General features: G+C 39.9%; 1 protein-coding gene across 1 annotated transcript in view; it reads right to left on the bottom strand.

Annotated features, from left to right (window-relative positions):
- The window catches only part of PLSCR4 (phospholipid scramblase 4), a 54,483-nt gene extending 44,811 nt beyond the window's left edge, over nt 1-9,672 (bottom strand). Inside the window, exon 1 of the mRNA XM_079766426.1 lies at nt 9,553-9,672. The gene's annotated coding sequence lies outside the window, so the exon portion shown is untranslated. The remainder of the gene's footprint in view (nt 1-9,552) is intronic.
- Nucleotides 9,673-18,510: the final 8,838 nt, after the last annotated feature.

Genomic DNA, 18,510 nt, shown 5'->3' with positions numbered 1-18,510 from the left:
GGGTAAAAATTAAACCATTTCTCCTAAGAACAGGAACAAGACAGGGATGGCCACTCTCACCCCTCCTATTTGACATAGTATTAGAAATATTAGTCATTGTGATCAGACAAGAAGAAGAAATAAAAGGCATCAAAATTGGAAAAGAAGAAGTAAAGCTGTCCTTATTTGCAGATGACATGATATTGTACATAAAAAAACCAAAAAGACTCCATCAAAAAACTAACAGACTTAATAAATGAATTCGGCAATGTAGCAGGATACAAAATTAACGCCAAGAAATCTAAGGCATTTCTATACACCAATAGTGAACTTACAGAAAGAGAGACTAAAAAAGCAATCCCATTTACCATGGCACCAAAAAAATTAGGATACCAAGGAATAAACTTAAACAAATGAGATAAAAGACCTATACGTGGAAAACTACAGGACACTGAAAAAAGAGATAGAGGAAGACGTAAACAGATGTAAGAACATACCATGTTCATGGATTGGTAGAATCAATATCATTAAAATGTCCATACTACCCAAAGAAATCTATAGATTCAAGGCATTCCCCATTAAAATACCAATGGAATATTTCACAGACCTAGAAAGAACTCTCCAAAAATTCATCTGGAATAAAAAAAGTCCCTGAATAGCCACATCAATCCTGAGAAAGAAGAATAAAGTAGGAGGGATCTCAATACCAGACTTCAAGCTGTATTACAAAGCCACTGTTCTCAAAACAGCATGGTACTGGCATATAGACCAATGGAACAGAATAGAGAATCCAGATATCGACCCAAACCACTATGCTCAATTAATATTTGACAAAGGAAGCATGAACATACAATGGAGTCAAAACAGTCTCTTCAATAAATGGTGTTGGGTAAATTGGACAGATGCATGCAAAAAAGTGAAACTAGATCACCAACTTACACCATACACAAAAATAAACTAAAAATGGATATAAGACTTAAACATAAGATGGGAAACCATAAAAATACTAGAGGAATCCACAGGAGGCAAAATCGCACACATATGCCGAAAGAACTTCTTCACTGATACTGCTCCTAGGGCAATGGAAGCTAAAGAGAAAATAAACAAATGGGACTACATCCAAATAAAAAGCTTTTTCACAGCAAAAGAAACCATCAACAAAACAACAAGAAAGCCCACTCTATGGGAGAACATATTTGATAAAGGTTTAATCTCCAACATCTACAGGCAACTTATACAATTTAATAAAATGAAGGTAAATCCAATTAAAAAAAAGGAGCAATGGACCTAAATAGAATCTTTTTGAAAGAAGAAAGAAGGAAGGCCAAGAGACACATGAAAACATGCTCAAAGTCACTAATTATCTAAGGGATGCAAATCAAAATGACAATGCGGTACCATGTCACAACTGTCAGAATGGCTATTATCAACAAATCAACAAACAACAAGTCTTGGCGAGGATGCGGAGAAAAAGGAACCCTCGTGCACTGCTGGTGGGAATGCAGACTGGTGCAGCCACTGTGAAGAACAGTATGGAGTTTCCTCAAAAAACTAAAAATTGAACTCCCATTTGACCCAGTAATCCTACTCCTAGGAATATATCCTAAGAAACTGGAAACACCAATCAGAAAGGATATATGCACCCCTATGTTCATAGCAGCACAATTTACAATAGCGAAGACTTGGAAACAGCCTAGGTGCCCGTCAGCAGATGACTGGATCAGAAAACTATGGTACATCTACACAATAGAATACTATGCTGCCATAAAAAAGAAGGAATTCTCATCATTTGCAGCAACCTGGATGGAATTGGAGAACATTATGCTAAGTGAAATAAGCCAGTCAATGAAGGAAAAATACCACATGATCTCACTCATTTATGGATAATAAAGAACATTATAAACTGATGAACAAAAAGATAGATACAGAGGCAGTAAAGCATCAAACAGACTGTCAAATTACAGCAGGAATGTTAGGGAGAGGTGGGGGAGATACGAGATCAACCAAAGGACTTTTATGCATGCATAAAAGCATAACCAATGGACGCAAAACACTGGGGGTGAGGGCATGTATGGGAGTGGGGTGGGGGGGACAATGGTAAGATATGTACACAAATAATACCTTAATAAAAAAATGAAGAAAAAAAAACAATAACTGTGTTACCAAAGAGATCAAAGAAGAAATAAAAAGCATCCTGGTAACAAATGACAATGAAAACACAACAATCCAAAACCTATGGTACACAGTGAGAGCAGTCTTGAGAGGGAAGTTCATAGCTCTACACGCCTACCTCAAAAAAACAAGAAAAATTGGTAATAAATTATCTAACCCTACAACTCAAAGAGTTAGAAAGAGAGCAACAAGAAGCGCCCAGTGTAAGCATTAGGAAGGTATTCATAAAGATCAGAGCAGAAATAAACAACATAGAGGAAAAAAAAAACAATACAAAAGATCAACAAAACCAAGAGTTGGTTCTTTGAAAGGATAAACAAGATTGATGAACCTCTACCCAGGCTCACCAAGAAGCAAAGCGAGAGGACCCAAATAAACAAAATCAGAAATGAAAGAGGTGAAGTAAGAACCAATCCCACATAAATACAAAGGATTATGAAAAAACTAAAGGCTCGATGCATGAAAATTCATGCACTGGAGAGTGGTTCTCTCAGCCTGGTCTGCCCCCTCTCACTGTCTGGGAGTCCTCAGGGGCAGGAGGCAACCCGGTGATCAGGGGAAGGTGATGCCCCCATTACACCTCTGCTGCTGCCACAGCCGGCAACGTAAACCTTGGCCAGCCCTGGTTACCTGAGCCTTGTGCAGCCCTTGGCGGCTGGGCAGACGCCATCCGAGGCTTGCCTGCTCCTCGGAGCGGCCCTGGGTGGCTGGGCAGCCAACAGCCGAGGCTTGCCTAAACCACGGGCGTCGGCTGGGAAGCCGCCATTCCAGGCTTGCCTGTACCTCAGGCCCGTGCTGGGCGCTGGGCAGCCGCCATCCAAGGCTTGACTGCACCTTGGATGCTCAAAGGTGGGGCCGAAGGTACTGGGCGCTGCCATCTTCTGGCTGTGTGTGCCGACATCTTTGAAGGCGAGGCAATCAATTAGCATATTCCCTCCTTATTGGCTGTGGATGCCACCATCTTTGAGGGCAGGGCAGTCAATTAGCATACTACATCCTCATTGGGTGTGGGCGCCACCATCTTTGCAACAGCATGATGGTCAACTAGCATATTCCCTCTTTATTAGATAGGATACTATGAACAACTCTATTCCAACAAAATGGACAACATAGATGAAATGGGCTTATTGTTAGAAAAATACAAGATCCCAAAACTCAATCAGGAAGAATCAGAAAACCTAATTGGCCCATAATTATTGAAGAAATTGAAGCAATGATCAAAAATCTTCCAGTAAGCAAAAGAGTTCTTCCAAACATTGAAAGAGGAACTAAAACCTATCCTCCTCAGGCTATTCCAAAAAATTCAAGAGGAAGGCACACCTCCAAGCTCTTTATATGAAGCTAACATCACCCTAATTTCAAAACCAGATAAATACACCACAAAAAAAAGAGAACTACAGGCCAATATCCTTGATGAACATAAATGCTAAAATCCTCAACAAAATTTTAGCAAATTGGATCCAGCATTACATTAGAAAGATCATACAAAATGACCAAGTGGGCTTTATTCCAGGGATTCAAGGATGATACAATATCCACAAATCAATAAATGTGTTACCACATAAACAAATTGAGAGACAAAAATCACATACTCATATCAATTAATGCAGAAAAGGCATTTGACAAAATCCAACACCCTTTCTTCATAAAAACTCTCAGCAAAGTGGGAATAGAGAGATAATACTTCAACATAATAAACGCCTTATATGACAAACCAGCCAACATCAGACTCAATGGGCAAAAACTAAATCCATTTCCACTTTCTCCACTCCTGTTTAATATATTACTGAAGTGGTAACCATGGCAATCAGATAAGAAGAAATAAAAGACATCCAAATCGGAAAAGAAGTAAAATTGTCCTTATTTGCAGATGAATGATACTGTACATAAAAAAACCCAAAGACTCCATCAAAAAAGTACTAGACCTAATAAATGAATTCAGCAATGTAGCAGGATACAAAATTAACACCCAGAAATCTATGGCCTTTTCATACACCAATAATGAACTCACAGAAAGAGAAATGAAAAAAAAAAAAATCTCATTTTCTATTGCATCAAAAAATTAAGATACCTAGGAATAAACTTAACTAAGGAGGTAAAAGAACTTAACTCAGAAAACACAGGATATTAAAAAAAGAGATAGAGAAAGACATAAACAAATGGAAGAACATACCATGTTCATGGATTACTAGAATCAACATCATTAAATTCCATACTATCCAAAGCAATCTACAGATTCAATGCAATCCCATTAAAATACCAACGGCATATTTCAAAGATAGAGAACAAACTCTCCAAAAATTAATCTGGAATAAAAAAGACCCAATTGCCATCCTTTTATTCAATTTGGGATACACCTATAGCCCTGAGAAAGAGAACAAAGTTAAAGGGATCACAACACCAGATTTCAAGCTGTATTACAAAGCCATGGTTCTCAAAACTGCCTGGTATTGGCACAAGAAGACATATAGACCAATGGAACAGAACAGAGAACCCAGAAATCAACCCAAGCCATTATGCTCAATTAACCTTTTGCACTCGGATGTCGAGATTAAAATTACTCTTTGAATGTATCAATAATTTGAAATATAAAAAAAATCCAAATAAATAAGTTTGTATGAAAAGAAACTCCAGTTTTTTATTCTACTGCTGCGCTTTGTAAAATCTGGGGTATTTAAAAAATTAAATCCCAAGTAGAATAAAGGAATCGAAAAAAAAGCAAGCGAGTGCAAAGGGTTAATATTTGACAAAGGAGGCAAGAGCATGCAATGGAGTCAAGACAGTCTCTTCAATAAATGGTGTTGGGAAAATTGGACAGAGACATGCAAAAAAATGAAACTAGATCACCAACTTACACCATACACAAAAATAAACTCAAAATGGTTCAAGGACTTAAATGTAAGATGGAAAACCATAAAAATATTGTAAGATTCCATAGGTGCTGGAGGCTAAGACCAGCAGGTCATAACAAATGCAAAAAGTCCTCAGAAGGCTGATGGACTTTGATATTCAGCAGGGCTGAGAATCAGAATTGTATTAACCTGCTGTTGGCTGAATAGCTGAAGGTAATCCCCTAACCTGATAATCCTTTATTGTTTACCAAACCTTAACATTGATGTCTGTTTGCTTTGCTAAAGGGCAAATGTATATTCTAGTAAATAAAAAGCTAAGGGTCTGGACATTCAGAGAGCCACTCCACTAGAGAGTAGGTCTCCTCCTGGTTCCCCCAATGATTTCTAAATTTATATTTCTTGTCTAGTATATCTGTTTATGTCGCAGTCCCTTCTTCAGATTCCTGAACCCTCGCTGCAAAAGGTTGCGGCACATAGGCAGCAAAATATCAGACATATGTCTTATCAATATCTTTACCAATACAACTCCTAGGGCAATGGAGACTAAGGAGAAAATAAACAAATGGGGCTACCTCAAAATAAAAAGCTTCTGCACAGCAAAAGAAACCATCAACAAAACAACAAGAAAGCCCACTGCATGGGAGAACATATTTGCCAATGCTATCACAGATAAGGGCATAATCTCCTAAATTTATAGGGAACTCATAGAACTTAACAAAAGTAAGGTAAACAATGCATTCAAAAAATGGGCAAAGGACCTAAATAGACACTTTTCGAAAGTGGACATACAGAACCCAGAGACATATCAAAACATGCCCAAAGTCACTAATCATCCGAGATATGCAAATCAAAACAAAAATGAAGTACCATCGCATACCTGTCAAAGTGGCTATTGTCAACAAATCAACAAACAAGTGCTGGAGAGGATGTGGAGAAAAAGGAACCCTCGTGCACTGCTAGTGGGAATGCAGACTGGTGTAGCCACTGTGGAACACAGTATGGAATTTCCTCAAAAAGTTAAAAATGGAACTCCCATTTAACCTAGTAATCCCACTTCTAAGAATATATCCAAAGAAACGCAAAATACCAATCAGGGGATATATGCACCTCTATGTTCATAGCAGCACAATTTACAATAGCTAAGATTTGGAAACAGCCTAAGTGCCCATCAGCAGATGAGTGGATTAAAACACTGTGGTACATCTACACAATGGAATACTATGCTTCTATAAAAAAGAAAGAACTTTTACCATTTACAACAGCATGGATGGAATTGGAAAACATTATGCTAAGTGAAATAAGAGAGTTGGAGAAAGATAAATATCACATGATCTCACTCTTATGTGGGATATAATGAACAACATAATCTGATGAACAAAAATAGATCTAGAGTCAAGGTAACACTGAATATACCATCCAACCTCAGAGAGAAGGCAGTGGATGAGTGGGGGAAGGGGTTAGAGATCAAAGGACTGTATGCATGCATATCAGCATAACCAATGGACACAACACAGAGGTGGTGGGAGCCTGTCCTGGAGGGTGAGAGTGGCAGGAGGGAGGGTCAATGGGGAAAAAGGAGACCTGTGAATGACCCACATCCCGCATGGTTCAGAGTTCGGGCTCTGTAAGAGGGGCCGCATGCAAATGAAAGAGACGAGACAAGAAACAATAATTTGGAAATATTGGGGGACCAGGCGGGAGCCCAACTCAAGAGCAAGGACTCTGCTTGGGCTCAGGCCTTGCCATCCTTTTATTCAATTTGGGATACCCCTATAGCCCTTAGGCAGGCAATTTCCAGTAACAGGCAGACTTTCTTATCAGTAAGGACTTACATGACTGTCTGGTGGGGAAGTTGCTTCAGCTACCATTGTCTCGACTAAACAGTGGGTGCATAGCTCTGACCTTTGCCAGGGCTCAAGGGTCACCAGCATTCCGGGATCCTTGTCCATTCCTATCTGCTAGTGAAGACAATAGGCGGTTTCCCACAGAGACATATGTAATACTTTAAAAAATAAAATTAAAAAATGGGCAGAAAACCTGAATATACATTTCTCCAAAGAGAACAAATGGCCAAGAGACACATGAAAAAATGCTCAAAGTCACTAATCATCAGAGAAATGCAAATTAAAACCACAATGAGATATCACCTCACAGCTGCTGAATGTCTATCACCAAAAAAATCAACAAACAACTGCTGGTGAGGGTGTGGAGAAAAGGGAAGACTAGTTCATTCCTGCTGGGAATGCATATTGTTGCAGCCACTATGGAAAACAGTACAGTTTTTCCTCAAAAAATTTAAAATGGAATTTCCATTAAACCCAGTGATCCCACATCTGGAAATATATCCTAAAATATCCAAAACACCAATCAGAAAGAATATATGCACCCCTATGTTCATAGCAGCATTATTTCAATAGTTAAGATCTGGAAATAGCCCAAATGCCCATCAGTAGATGAATGGATAAAAAAGCTGTGGGACATTTACACCAGGGAATACTATGCAGCTGTAAAAAAAGAGGGATCTCTTACCCTTTGGGACAGCATGGATGGACCTGGAAAATATTATGCTATGTGAAATAAGCCAAACTGAGTACGACAAATATCACATGATCTCACTTATTTGTGGAATCTAATGAACAAAATGAATTGACCAATGAAATAACACCTGAATCAGGGAGGGATGGAACAGACTGATATACCTTGATATGGGGTTGAGGGGACGAGAAGAAATAAACCAAAGAATTTATATTTATACTAGAGGCCCAGTGCACTGATTGCAAGAGGGCACAGGCCAGGCCAAGAGACCCCACGGGAGGGGCCGCGGGAGGGCTCCAGGGCATGTCCGGCCAGTCTCGCCCAGTCCCAATCAGCCGGACCCCAGCAGCAAGCTAACCTACTGTTCAGAGCATCTTCCCCCTGGTGGTCAGTGCACATCATAGCTACTAGTCAAACGGTCAGATGGAAACTTAGCATATTAGGCTTTTATATAGAGAGATGCATAGCCCCTGGATACGGGCAATAGGGTAGTGAAGACCTGGGAGGGTAGGTATGGGCTGGGAGGAGGGGGGGAAGATGGGAGGGAATGGAAGATATCTGTAATACTATCAACAATAAAAACATATTAAAAAATAAAATATATGGTTATCAAATATCAGCTTTACTTTTATTCTTAAATCTGTCTCTTCAGTTTCATTGATTTATCAGTAAATCTGCTCCCTCTTTCTTTTATTACTTTTTAATCACTATAGCTAGCTTTACAATACTTTTTATTATGTATTAAAGTCTCCACATATATGTATATTTTCTTTTAATTGAAATCTTTCCACATGAGCTAAATAGTTGTTTTAAAACAAAAAATTCAGTTTGAAATTTAATTTATACATCTTTAGAGAAATGCTATCTTTACTTATAAAGATAGCACTTGTACCTATACACTCTTATATACTTAATGTATTTTCATATGTCCCTAGAGTTTTATATCTTTAAACAGGTTTTTCAATTTTGTGTTAGTTCATGCCAAACTGAATGGTTTATTTGTCCTATTGTATTTTCTAATTTATAAACATCACACCTAGTGAGAACTGTAAGTCCACACTGGTTAGTAAATTCTTTGATTTTTTTCTAGATTTTCAGTTGTTTTCCTGTAGACATTCAAAGTATACAACCACATTAGGTATAAAAAGTATTAATTCTGTCTTTATTGCTAACCAGAATGTCAATATGCCCTTCTGCTTAATGCCACTGTCCTATAAAATTCACAGAACGTGATGAGCAGATTTGGCTTTCCCAAATTTAATGAAAATGATTTTACTATTTCACGATAACCACGGGAAATACATAGATGGAGATTACATTTTTATTCCAACTATCACAACACCCAGCTTAAAGTACTGAATCCAGACCCTTTTAAGTAGGTGGGAAATCAACTTTACTGCATCATAGTTTTAGTGGCTACATTTCAAATGTACGATGTAAATTAAAAATTCAATTAAATTGTACATCCTAAGATAAACAAAACCATAAAATCAATGAAAGGAAATCCAAGGCTTGAAATAGGTGTTTTACTTTATGGAAACAAAGCACATTCAGCCGGAAGCAATCACATTTCCCTCATTTGCTCGCATTGCTAACGGAGACAGGGTCTCCGGTAACAAGACCCTCCGCCCGGGTGTAAAGAATGACCATATCTCTTTGACCTGCCCTTCTGCCCGGTCCGGCTCCGCAGAGGGCTCCGCAGAGGGGGTGCCCCCCGTGCAGGCGGGGCGCCCCCGAGCAGGCGGGGTGCCCCGTGCAGGCGGGGTGCCCCCAGTGCAGGCGGAGCGCCCCCAGTGCAGGCGGGGTGCCCCGTGCAGGCTGGGTGCCCCGTGCAGGCGGGGTCTGTGGCAGGATGGCCTGCGGGAGCCACCCAACGGGGACAAGGCGGCCGGCGCGCAGCCAACTCTCCGGAGCGCGTCCCCCCCGGGCCCCACGGGCTCCCCAGCAGGCAGCCTCCGTCCCCCACCCGAACCCCCGCCCCAGCCTCGTGGGGCGCCCGCCCTGCTCAGCTCACCGCTGACTGCTCCGCTCTAGCTCGGTGGGGCCGGGATCAGACTTTCCCAGAGGAAGGAGTGAGGAGGGGGCGGGGAAAGCAAAAGGAAGGGGCGGGTGTTTCCAACAAAAACAACCTAGAGCGTGGAGGGGAGGCCTGGAGTGGTGGACACTCCTCTGGCGGACACCCAGCCCTCCCCCCCACCCCCCTCCCCCACAACACCCCCCTCCCACACAGGCACACGCCCGGCTCAGACCCCGCCCCACGCGGTGAGCCCCAGGGTCGGACTGGCCTCCAATTCCGCGCCCAGGGGCGGGGAGTGGAGAAAAAGGAGCGGCGTCCGCTGTACCGGGCGGCGATTGGGAGACCAGCAAGTTCGACAGGCAGGCTCCCGAGCTCTAAGGGGAGGGCTCTGCCAGGGGCTGACGGAGCTCCCAAGGCCTCGGAGAAACCTCTGTCCCCGGCATCTGCTCAGACCACACGCCCCTGGCTGTGCGAGGCGGGGCCGGAGACACCGGGGTGCGGGCCCAGGCTTCCCCCCGCAGGACTGGAGGAGGCCAGTGGTTGTGGAGGGGAGGCCTGGCAGAGGGGGAGAGCAGGATGCCTGTTTTCTGACATTTGGTGCAAAATGCCATTCGGCAATTGCCCTCCTTGGGCACAAAACCTTTTGCAAACTAATGGGGTTAGGTGTGTGGTGGTCCCTGGGCGGGGGTTGGGAGTGGGGAGCGCAGGAGCTGGGAGAAGGTTACTGTCCCTGACCTTTAAAGGGTTCGGCTGGGCATACTAGTAAGCAAGTTAGATTAAGCTCTGAGGAGTATTTGGCAGGGCTCTGCTATGGGAGACTTTGGATATCCGTGGTCGGCAAACGGCGGCTCGCGAGCCACATGCGGCTCTTTGGCCCCTTGAGTGCGGCTCTTCCACAAAATACCACGGCCTGGGCGAGTCTATTTTGAAGAAGTGATGTTAGAAGAAGTTTAAGTTTAAAAAATTTGGCTCTCAAAAGAAATTTCAATCGTACTGTTGATATTTGGCTCTGTTGACTAATGAGTTTGCCGACCACTGTGAAGGCAAGTAGGAGTGGAGTTCTGGAATTTTCTGTTTTCTTTTGTTTTATGACATTTGTTAGTATGCCTGTGAGAATAGATTTTTTAAAATTCATATTGTATTTTTCAGTAATAATTGCACAGAACATTACCCAAGTAGAGGGATAGTGTTATATTGAAAGCATAAACAGGTGTCAAAACACAGCAAAAATTGATACTAAATATTTAGTAGCTTTGTTTTTACTTCATAAGCATGATAAAGAATTTGAGCTCATGAATTCAAGCATACACAATGTCCACATGAAGGATGACAAAAAAGTTCAAGAGCAAAATATATCTCTTGAAACATATTGCTTTGGGGGATAAAGAAATAATTGAAAGTATATCATATGCCCAAATCATAAGGTTTGAAAGAAAGTAGAATTGTTAAAACCCTTGTTTGTCTTTCTAAAATTCCTGATCTAAAGTCATTTCAACTTGAATACTCCAGGGGATGACAAATTCACTATGTTTGTACCAATTCTATTTTTATTTATTTATTTATTTAATATATTTTATTGATTTTTTACAGAGAGGAAGAGAGAGGGATAGAGAGTTAGAAACATCGATGAGAGAGAAACACCGATCAGCTGCCTCTTGCACACCCTCCACCGGGGATGTGCCCGCAACCAAGGTACATGCCCTTGACTGCAATCAAACCTGGGACCCTTCAGTCCGCAGGCCAATGCTCCATCCACTGAGCCAAACCAGTTAGGGCCCAATTCTATTTTTAGTTGCTCCTCAGTTACATCTCTTTGCAGTAATTTCTTTTCACTGTTTTTTCTTACATTACTACAGTTGGCTTAGAGTTAATATTGTACCTTGTCATATAAAATAATAAATTTGCAAGAGCACTTTTTGGTTTTTCAATCCTATGTACCATTGCCATTGCTATGTTTCACATGCACACAAATTATAAGCTATATAATAAAATATCATATTTTGCTAAAGCAGTCAGTTGTCTTTACTGATATGAAGATAAGAAAAATAGAGCTTTTATATTTGCCCAAATATATACAATTATATGGCCTTTTTATTTTTTATTGTAGATAAAGTTTTATCCATTGTCACTTCCCTCAAGGTTAGAGAATTTCCTTTAGTATATTTTGTACTGTATTATAGCTGGAAATAAATTCTATCAGCTTTTTTTATCTGAAAACACTTTTTATTTTGTATGAAATTTTTAAATGGTGTCTTCACTATGTAAAGAATTTTGGGTGGACAGATTTTTCTTTTTCACCATAAGTTTTGACTTCCATTTTTATCTATGGGATTCATAATACTGGTTTTAAGATTAACTTTTTTAAAACATAGGTCCCAATTATTCCCCCATTGACCAGCTCCAGCCCACCTGCACACCCTGAGTCAGGCCTCTCCACCTTATTGTCTGTGTCCATGAGTTATGCGCATATGCATACAAAGTCTTTGGCTGATTACCTCCCACCCACCCATACTTCCCCCCTTCCCTCTGAGATTTCCAACTCTGTTCCATGTTTCCATGTCTCTGGATCCATTCCATTCATTAGTTTATTTGATTAATTAGACTCCACATATGAATGAGATCATGTGATGCTTGTCTCTCTCTTACTGACTTATTTCACTTAGCATGATACTCTCCAGGTCCCTCCATGCTGCCTCAAAGGGTAAGAGATTCTACTTTTTTAATGCTGCATAGTATAAATGTACCACAGCTTTTTACCACTCATCTGGTGTACCACTCATCTACAGATGGGCACTTGGACCAGATCTTAACTATTGTAAATTGTGCTGCTGTAACATAGGGGTGCATACATTTTTTCTGTTGGTGTTTCCAGTTTCTTAGGATATACTAGAGGCCCAGCGCATGAAAATTCATGCACTGGAGGGGGGTTCCCTCAGCCCAGCCTGCCCCCACTCACAGTCTGGGAGCGCTCAGGGGCAGGAGGCGAACCGGCGATCAGGGGAAGGCAACGTCCCCATCACATCTCTGCTGCTGACACTGCTGGCAGCGCAAGCCTCAGCCAACCTTGCTTACCTGTGCTTTGGGCAGCCCTGGGTAGCTGGGGGGCTGAGGGGACAGGGCACCGCAATCCTGTGGCTGTGGGCACCGCCATCTTTGGTGGTAGTCAATTAGCATATTCCATCCTTATTGGCTGTGGGCGCCGCCATCTTTGAGGGCGGGGCAATCAATTGGTATATTCTCTCCTTATTGTGGGCACTGCCATCTTTGTGATGGCGTGAGGGTCAATTAGCATATTCCCTCTTTATTAGATAGGATTCCTAGAAGTGGAATCACTGGGTCAAATGGCAGTTCCATATTTAATTTTTTTATTTCTTTATTGATTAAGGTATTACATATGTGTCCTTATTTCCCCATTACCCCCCAACTCCCATTCAAGCCCCCCCACCCCCCGTGGTCTGTGTCCATTTATTAGGCTTATATGCATGCATGTAAGTCCTTTGGTTGATTTCTCCCCCTTACCCCCACTGTCCCCTACCTTCCCTGAGGTTTGACATTCAGATTGATGTTTCTCTGTCTCTGGATCTATTTTTGTTCATCAGTTTATGTTGTTCATTATATTCCAAAAATAAGTGAGATCTTGAGATATTTATCTTTATCTGACTGGCTTATTTTGCTTAGCATAATGCTCTCCAGTTCCATCCATGCTGCTGCAAATGGTAAGAATTCCTTTCTTTTTACTGCTGCATAGTATTCCATTGTGTAGATTTACCAGAGTTTTTAAATCCACTCATCTGCTGATGGGCACTTAGGTTGTTTCTAAATCTTAGCTATGGTAAATTGTGCCACTATGAAAATAAAGGTGCATATTTCCTTTCTGACTGGTGTTTCTAGTTTCTTGGGATATATTCCTAGAAGTGGGATCACTGGGTCAAATGGGAGTTCCATTTTAGATTTTGAGGAAACTTCATACTGTTCTCCATAGTGGCTGCACCAGTCTGCATTCACACCAGCAGTGCACGAGGGTTCCTTTTTCTCCGCATCCTCGCCAGGACTTTGTCATTTGTTGACTTGTTCATAATAGCCATTCTGACAGGTGTCAGATGGTACCGCATTGTTGTTTTGATTTGCATCTCTCTGATGATTAGTGATTTTGAGCATGTTTTCATATGTCTCTTGGCCTTCTGTCTTCTTTAAAAAAGTGTCTATTTAGATCAGTTGCTCATTTTTTGATTGGGTTGTTTATCTTCTTTTTGTTAAGCTACATGAGTTCCCTGTAAATGTTGGAGATTAAACCCTTATCGTTGATATCATTGGCAAATATGTTCTCCCATTCAGTGGGCTTTCTTGTTGTTTTATTGATGGTTTCCTTTGCTGTTCAAAAGCTTTTTATTTTTATGTAATCCCATTTGTTTATTTTCTCTTTAGTTTCCATTGCCCTAGGAGCAGTATCACTGAAGGAATTGCTTTGGCATATGTCAGAGATTTTTCTGCCTATGGATTCCTCTAGTATTTTTATGGTTTCCCATTGTATGTTTAAGTCCTTGATCCATTTTGAGTTTATTTTTCTGTATGGTGTAAGTTGGTGGTCTAGTTTCATTTTTTTTTACATGTATGTGTCCAATTTTCCAAACACCATTTATTGAAGGGACTGTCTTGACTCTATTGTATGTTCATGTCTCCTTTGTCAAATATTAATTGAGCATAGTGATTTGGGTCGATTTCTGGGTTCTCTATTCTATTCCTATGTCTGTTCTTGTGCCAATACCATGTAGTTTTGAGAACAGTGGCTGTGTAATACAGCTTGATATCTCGTATTGAGATCCCACCTAATTTGTACTTCTTTCTCAGGATTGCTGTAGCTATTCAAGGTCTTTTTTTATTACCAATGAATTTTTGGAAAGTTCGTTCTAGGTCTGTGAAATATGCCCTTGGTATTTTAATGGGCAGTACATTGAATTTATAGATTGCTTTGGGTAGTATGGACATTTTGATGATGTTGATTCTACCAATCCATGAACATGGTATGTTCTTCCATCTGTTTACATCTTCCTCTATCTCTTTTTACAGTGTCCTGTAGTTTTCCACGTATAGGTCTTTTACTTTCTTAGCTAAGTTTATTCCTAGGTATCTTAATTTTTTTGGTGCCATGGTAAATGGGATTGCTTTTTTAGTCTCTCTTTCTGTAAGTTCATTATTGGTGTATACAAAGGTGATAGATTTCTTGGTATTAATTTTGTATCCTGCTACATTGCCGAATTCATTTAGTAAGTCTAATAATTTTTTGATGGAATCTTTAGGGGTTTCTATGTACAGTATCATGTCATCTGCAAATAAAGACAGTTTTAATTCTTTTTTTTCAATTTGGATGCCTTTTATTTCTTCTTCTTGTCTGATCACAATGGCTAGTACTTCCAGCACTATATTGAACAGGAGTGGTGAGAGTGGGCATCCCTGTCTTGATCCTGTTCTTAGGAGAAATTATTTTAGTTTTTGCCCATTGAGTATGATGTTGGCTGTGGGTTTGTCATATATGGCTTTTATTATGTTGAGGTATGATCCTTCTATTCCCACATTGCTGAGAGTTTTTGTAAAGAAAGGATGTTGGATTTTGTCAAATGCTTTTTTTCTGCATCAATTGATATGACTATGTGATTGTTATCTCTCAATTTGTTTATGTGATGTATCACGTTTATTGATTTTCAAATATTGTACTATCCTTACATCCCCAGGATAAATCCTACTTGGTCATGGTGTATGATCTTTCTGATATATTGCTGGATCTGATTTTGTTGAGGTTTTTGGCATCTATGTTCATGAGGGATATTGGCCTGTAATTCTCTTTCATTGTGTTGTCTTTATCTGGTTTTGGTATTAGGGTGATGCTGGCTTCATAGAAGGAGCTTGGAAGTGTTTCTTCCTCTTGAATTTCCTGGTATAGTATGAGGAGGATACTTTTAGTTCTTCCTTGAATGTTTGGTAAAACTCTCCTGTGAAGCCTTCTGGCCCGGGCTTTTGTTTGCTGGAAGCTTTTTGATGACTCCTTCAATTTCTTCCATAGTTATCAGCCTATTGAGATTTTTAGTATCTTCCTGAGTAAGTTTTGGAAGATTGAATTTTTGTAGGAATGTGTCCATTTGCTCCAGGTTGTCTACTTTGTTAGAATAGAGTTGTTCATAGTATTTTTTTAAAATCCTTTGTATTTTGGTGGGGTCTGTTGTTATTTCACCTCTTTCATTTCTGATTTTGTTTATTTGGGTCCTCTCTCTTTGCTTTTTGGTGGGCCTGGCAAGAGGTTCATCAATCTTGTTTATCCTTTCAAAGAACCAGCTCTTGGTTTCATTGATCTTTTGTATTATTGTTTTGGTCTCTATGTCATTCATATCTGTTCTTATCTTTATTTATTTCCTTTCTTCTGCTCACTGTGTGCTTTTCTTGTTGCTCTCTTTCTAATTCTTTGAGTTGTTGAGTTAGATGATTTATTACCATTTTTTCTTATTTTTTGAGGTAAGCTTGTAGAGCTATAAACTTCCCTCTCAGGACTGCTTTCATTGTGTCCCATAATATTTGCATTGTTGTGTTTTTATTGTCATTAGGTTCCAGGATATTTTTAATTTCTTCTTTGATCTCATTGATAACCCAATCATTGTTTAATAGCATGCTATTCAGCTTCCAAGTGTTTGAATTTTTTGGAATGTTTTTATTGTAGTTTATTTCTAATATTATATCATTGTGGTCTGAGAAAATGCTTGATATGATTTCAATCTTTTTGAATTTGGGGAGACTTTGCTTGTGACCCAATATGTGGTCTATTTTTGAGAATGTCCCATGTACACTTGAGAAGAACGTATATTCCGTGCCTTTGGGGTGAATTGGTCTGAAGATGTCAATTAGGTCCATCTGATCTAGTGAGTCATTTAATATTGCTGTTTCTTTGCTGATTTTTTTGTCTAGAGGATTTATCCAGTGATGTCAGTAGTGTATTAAGGTCCATTAATATGATTGTATTGTTGTTGATCTTTCCCTTGATATTTTCCGGGAGTTTTTTATGTGTTTGGGTGCTCCTGCATTGGGTACATATATGTTTATCAGGGTTATATCCTCTTGTTATATTGATCCCTATATTATTTTGAAGTGGCCTTCCTTATCTCTTGTTATGGCCCTTACTTTGAGGTCTATTTTGTCAGAAATAAGTACTGCTACCCCAGCATTTTTTCCATTTCCATTTGCCTGAAAGATGTTTTTCCTTCCCTTCACTTTCAGTCTGTATGAGTCCCTTTTTTTGAGGTGGGTCTCTTGTAGACAGCATATATATGGGTCATGTTTTTTTTATCCATTCAGCCACTCGATGTCTTTTGATTGGAGCATTTAGTCCATTTACGTTTAAAGTTACTATTGAAAGATACTTGTTTGTAGCCATTTTTATTTTTTGTGTCTGTGTTCCTTCTTACCTTTTTATTTCTTCTTTTTAAACCAGTCCCTTTAGCATTTCTTGCATTGCTGGCTTGGTAGTGATAAACTCACTTAGCATTTTTTGGTCTGTGAAGCTCCTTATTTACCCATCAATTTTGAATGATAGCCTTGCTGGATAGAGTATTCTTGGATTCAGTCCCTTGGTTTTTATCACTTTTTAAATTTCCTATCATTCTTTCCTGGCCTGATGTGTTCCTGTTGAGAAATAATTTGATAATCTAATGGGAGCTCCCTTGTATGTAACTTTCTGTCTCTCTAATGCAGCCTTTAAGATGCGCTCTTTGTCCTGAATATTGGCCATCATAATTATGATGTGTCTTGGTGTGGGTCTTTTTGAGTTCATTCTGTTTGGACTCTCTGTAATTGTGTGACTTTTTTCTTCCCCAAATCTGGGAAGTTTTCTGACATTATTTCTTCAAATAGATCTTCTAACCCTTGTTCCTCTTCCTGTTGTTCTGGCACCCCTATTATTCGTATGTTGCTTCATTTCATGTTGTCCCATAGCTCCCTTAGGCACTGCTCCTGTCTTTTAATTTTTTTCTCCAGTTGCAATTCAGTTTGGCTGTCTTGTCTTCTAGATCACTGATTCAGTCCTCCGCTTATCGTAGTCTACTGTAGAAACTTTCCATGGTGTTTTTTATTGCAGTTATATCACTCTTCATTTCTTCTTGATTCTTACATAAGTTTTTTTTCATCCATTCCTTCTTTTTTTAAATTTTTTTATTAAGGTATTATATGTGTACATAGCTTACCATTGTCCCCCCCCCCACCCCACTCCAATACTTTCCCTCACCCCCAGAGTTTTGCGTCCATTGGTTATGCTTATATGTGTGCATACAAGTCCTTCAGTTGATCTCTTATCTCCCCCACCTCTCCCTAATCTTCCTCCGGTAATTTGACAGTCTATTTGATGCTTTACTGTCTCTGTATCTATCTTTTTGTTCATCAGTTTATAATGTTCTTTATTATCCATAAATGAGTGAGATCATGTGCTATTTTTCTTTCATTGACTGGCTCATTTCACTTAGCATAATGTTCTCCAATTCCATCCAGGTTGCTGCAAATGATGAGAATTCCTTCTTTTTTATGGCAGCATAGTATTCAATTGTGTATTTGTACCTCAGTTTTATGATCCAGTCATCTGCTGATGGGCATCTAGGCTGTTTTCAAATCTTAGCAATTGTAAATTGTGCTGCTATGAACATACGGGTGCATATACCCTTTCTGATTGGTGTTTCTAGTTTCTTCGGATACATTCCCAGGAGTGGGATTACTGGGTCAAATGGGAGTTCCATTTTCAGTTTTTTGAGGAAACTCCATACTGTTCTCCACAGAGGCTGCACCAGTCTGCATTCCCACCAGCAGTGCATGAGGGTTCCTTTTAATCTGCATCCTCGCCAACACTTGTCATTGGTTGATTTGTTGATGATAGCCATTCTGACAGGTGTGACATGGTACCGCATTGTCGTTTTGATTTGCATCTCT

This window comes from Cnephaeus nilssonii (assembly GCF_951640355.1).
Source record: "Cnephaeus nilssonii genome assembly, chromosome: 3".
Taxonomy (NCBI): Eukaryota; Metazoa; Chordata; class Mammalia; order Chiroptera; family Vespertilionidae; genus Cnephaeus; species Cnephaeus nilssonii.
This window is presented reverse-complemented; position numbering and strand designations above follow the sequence as displayed.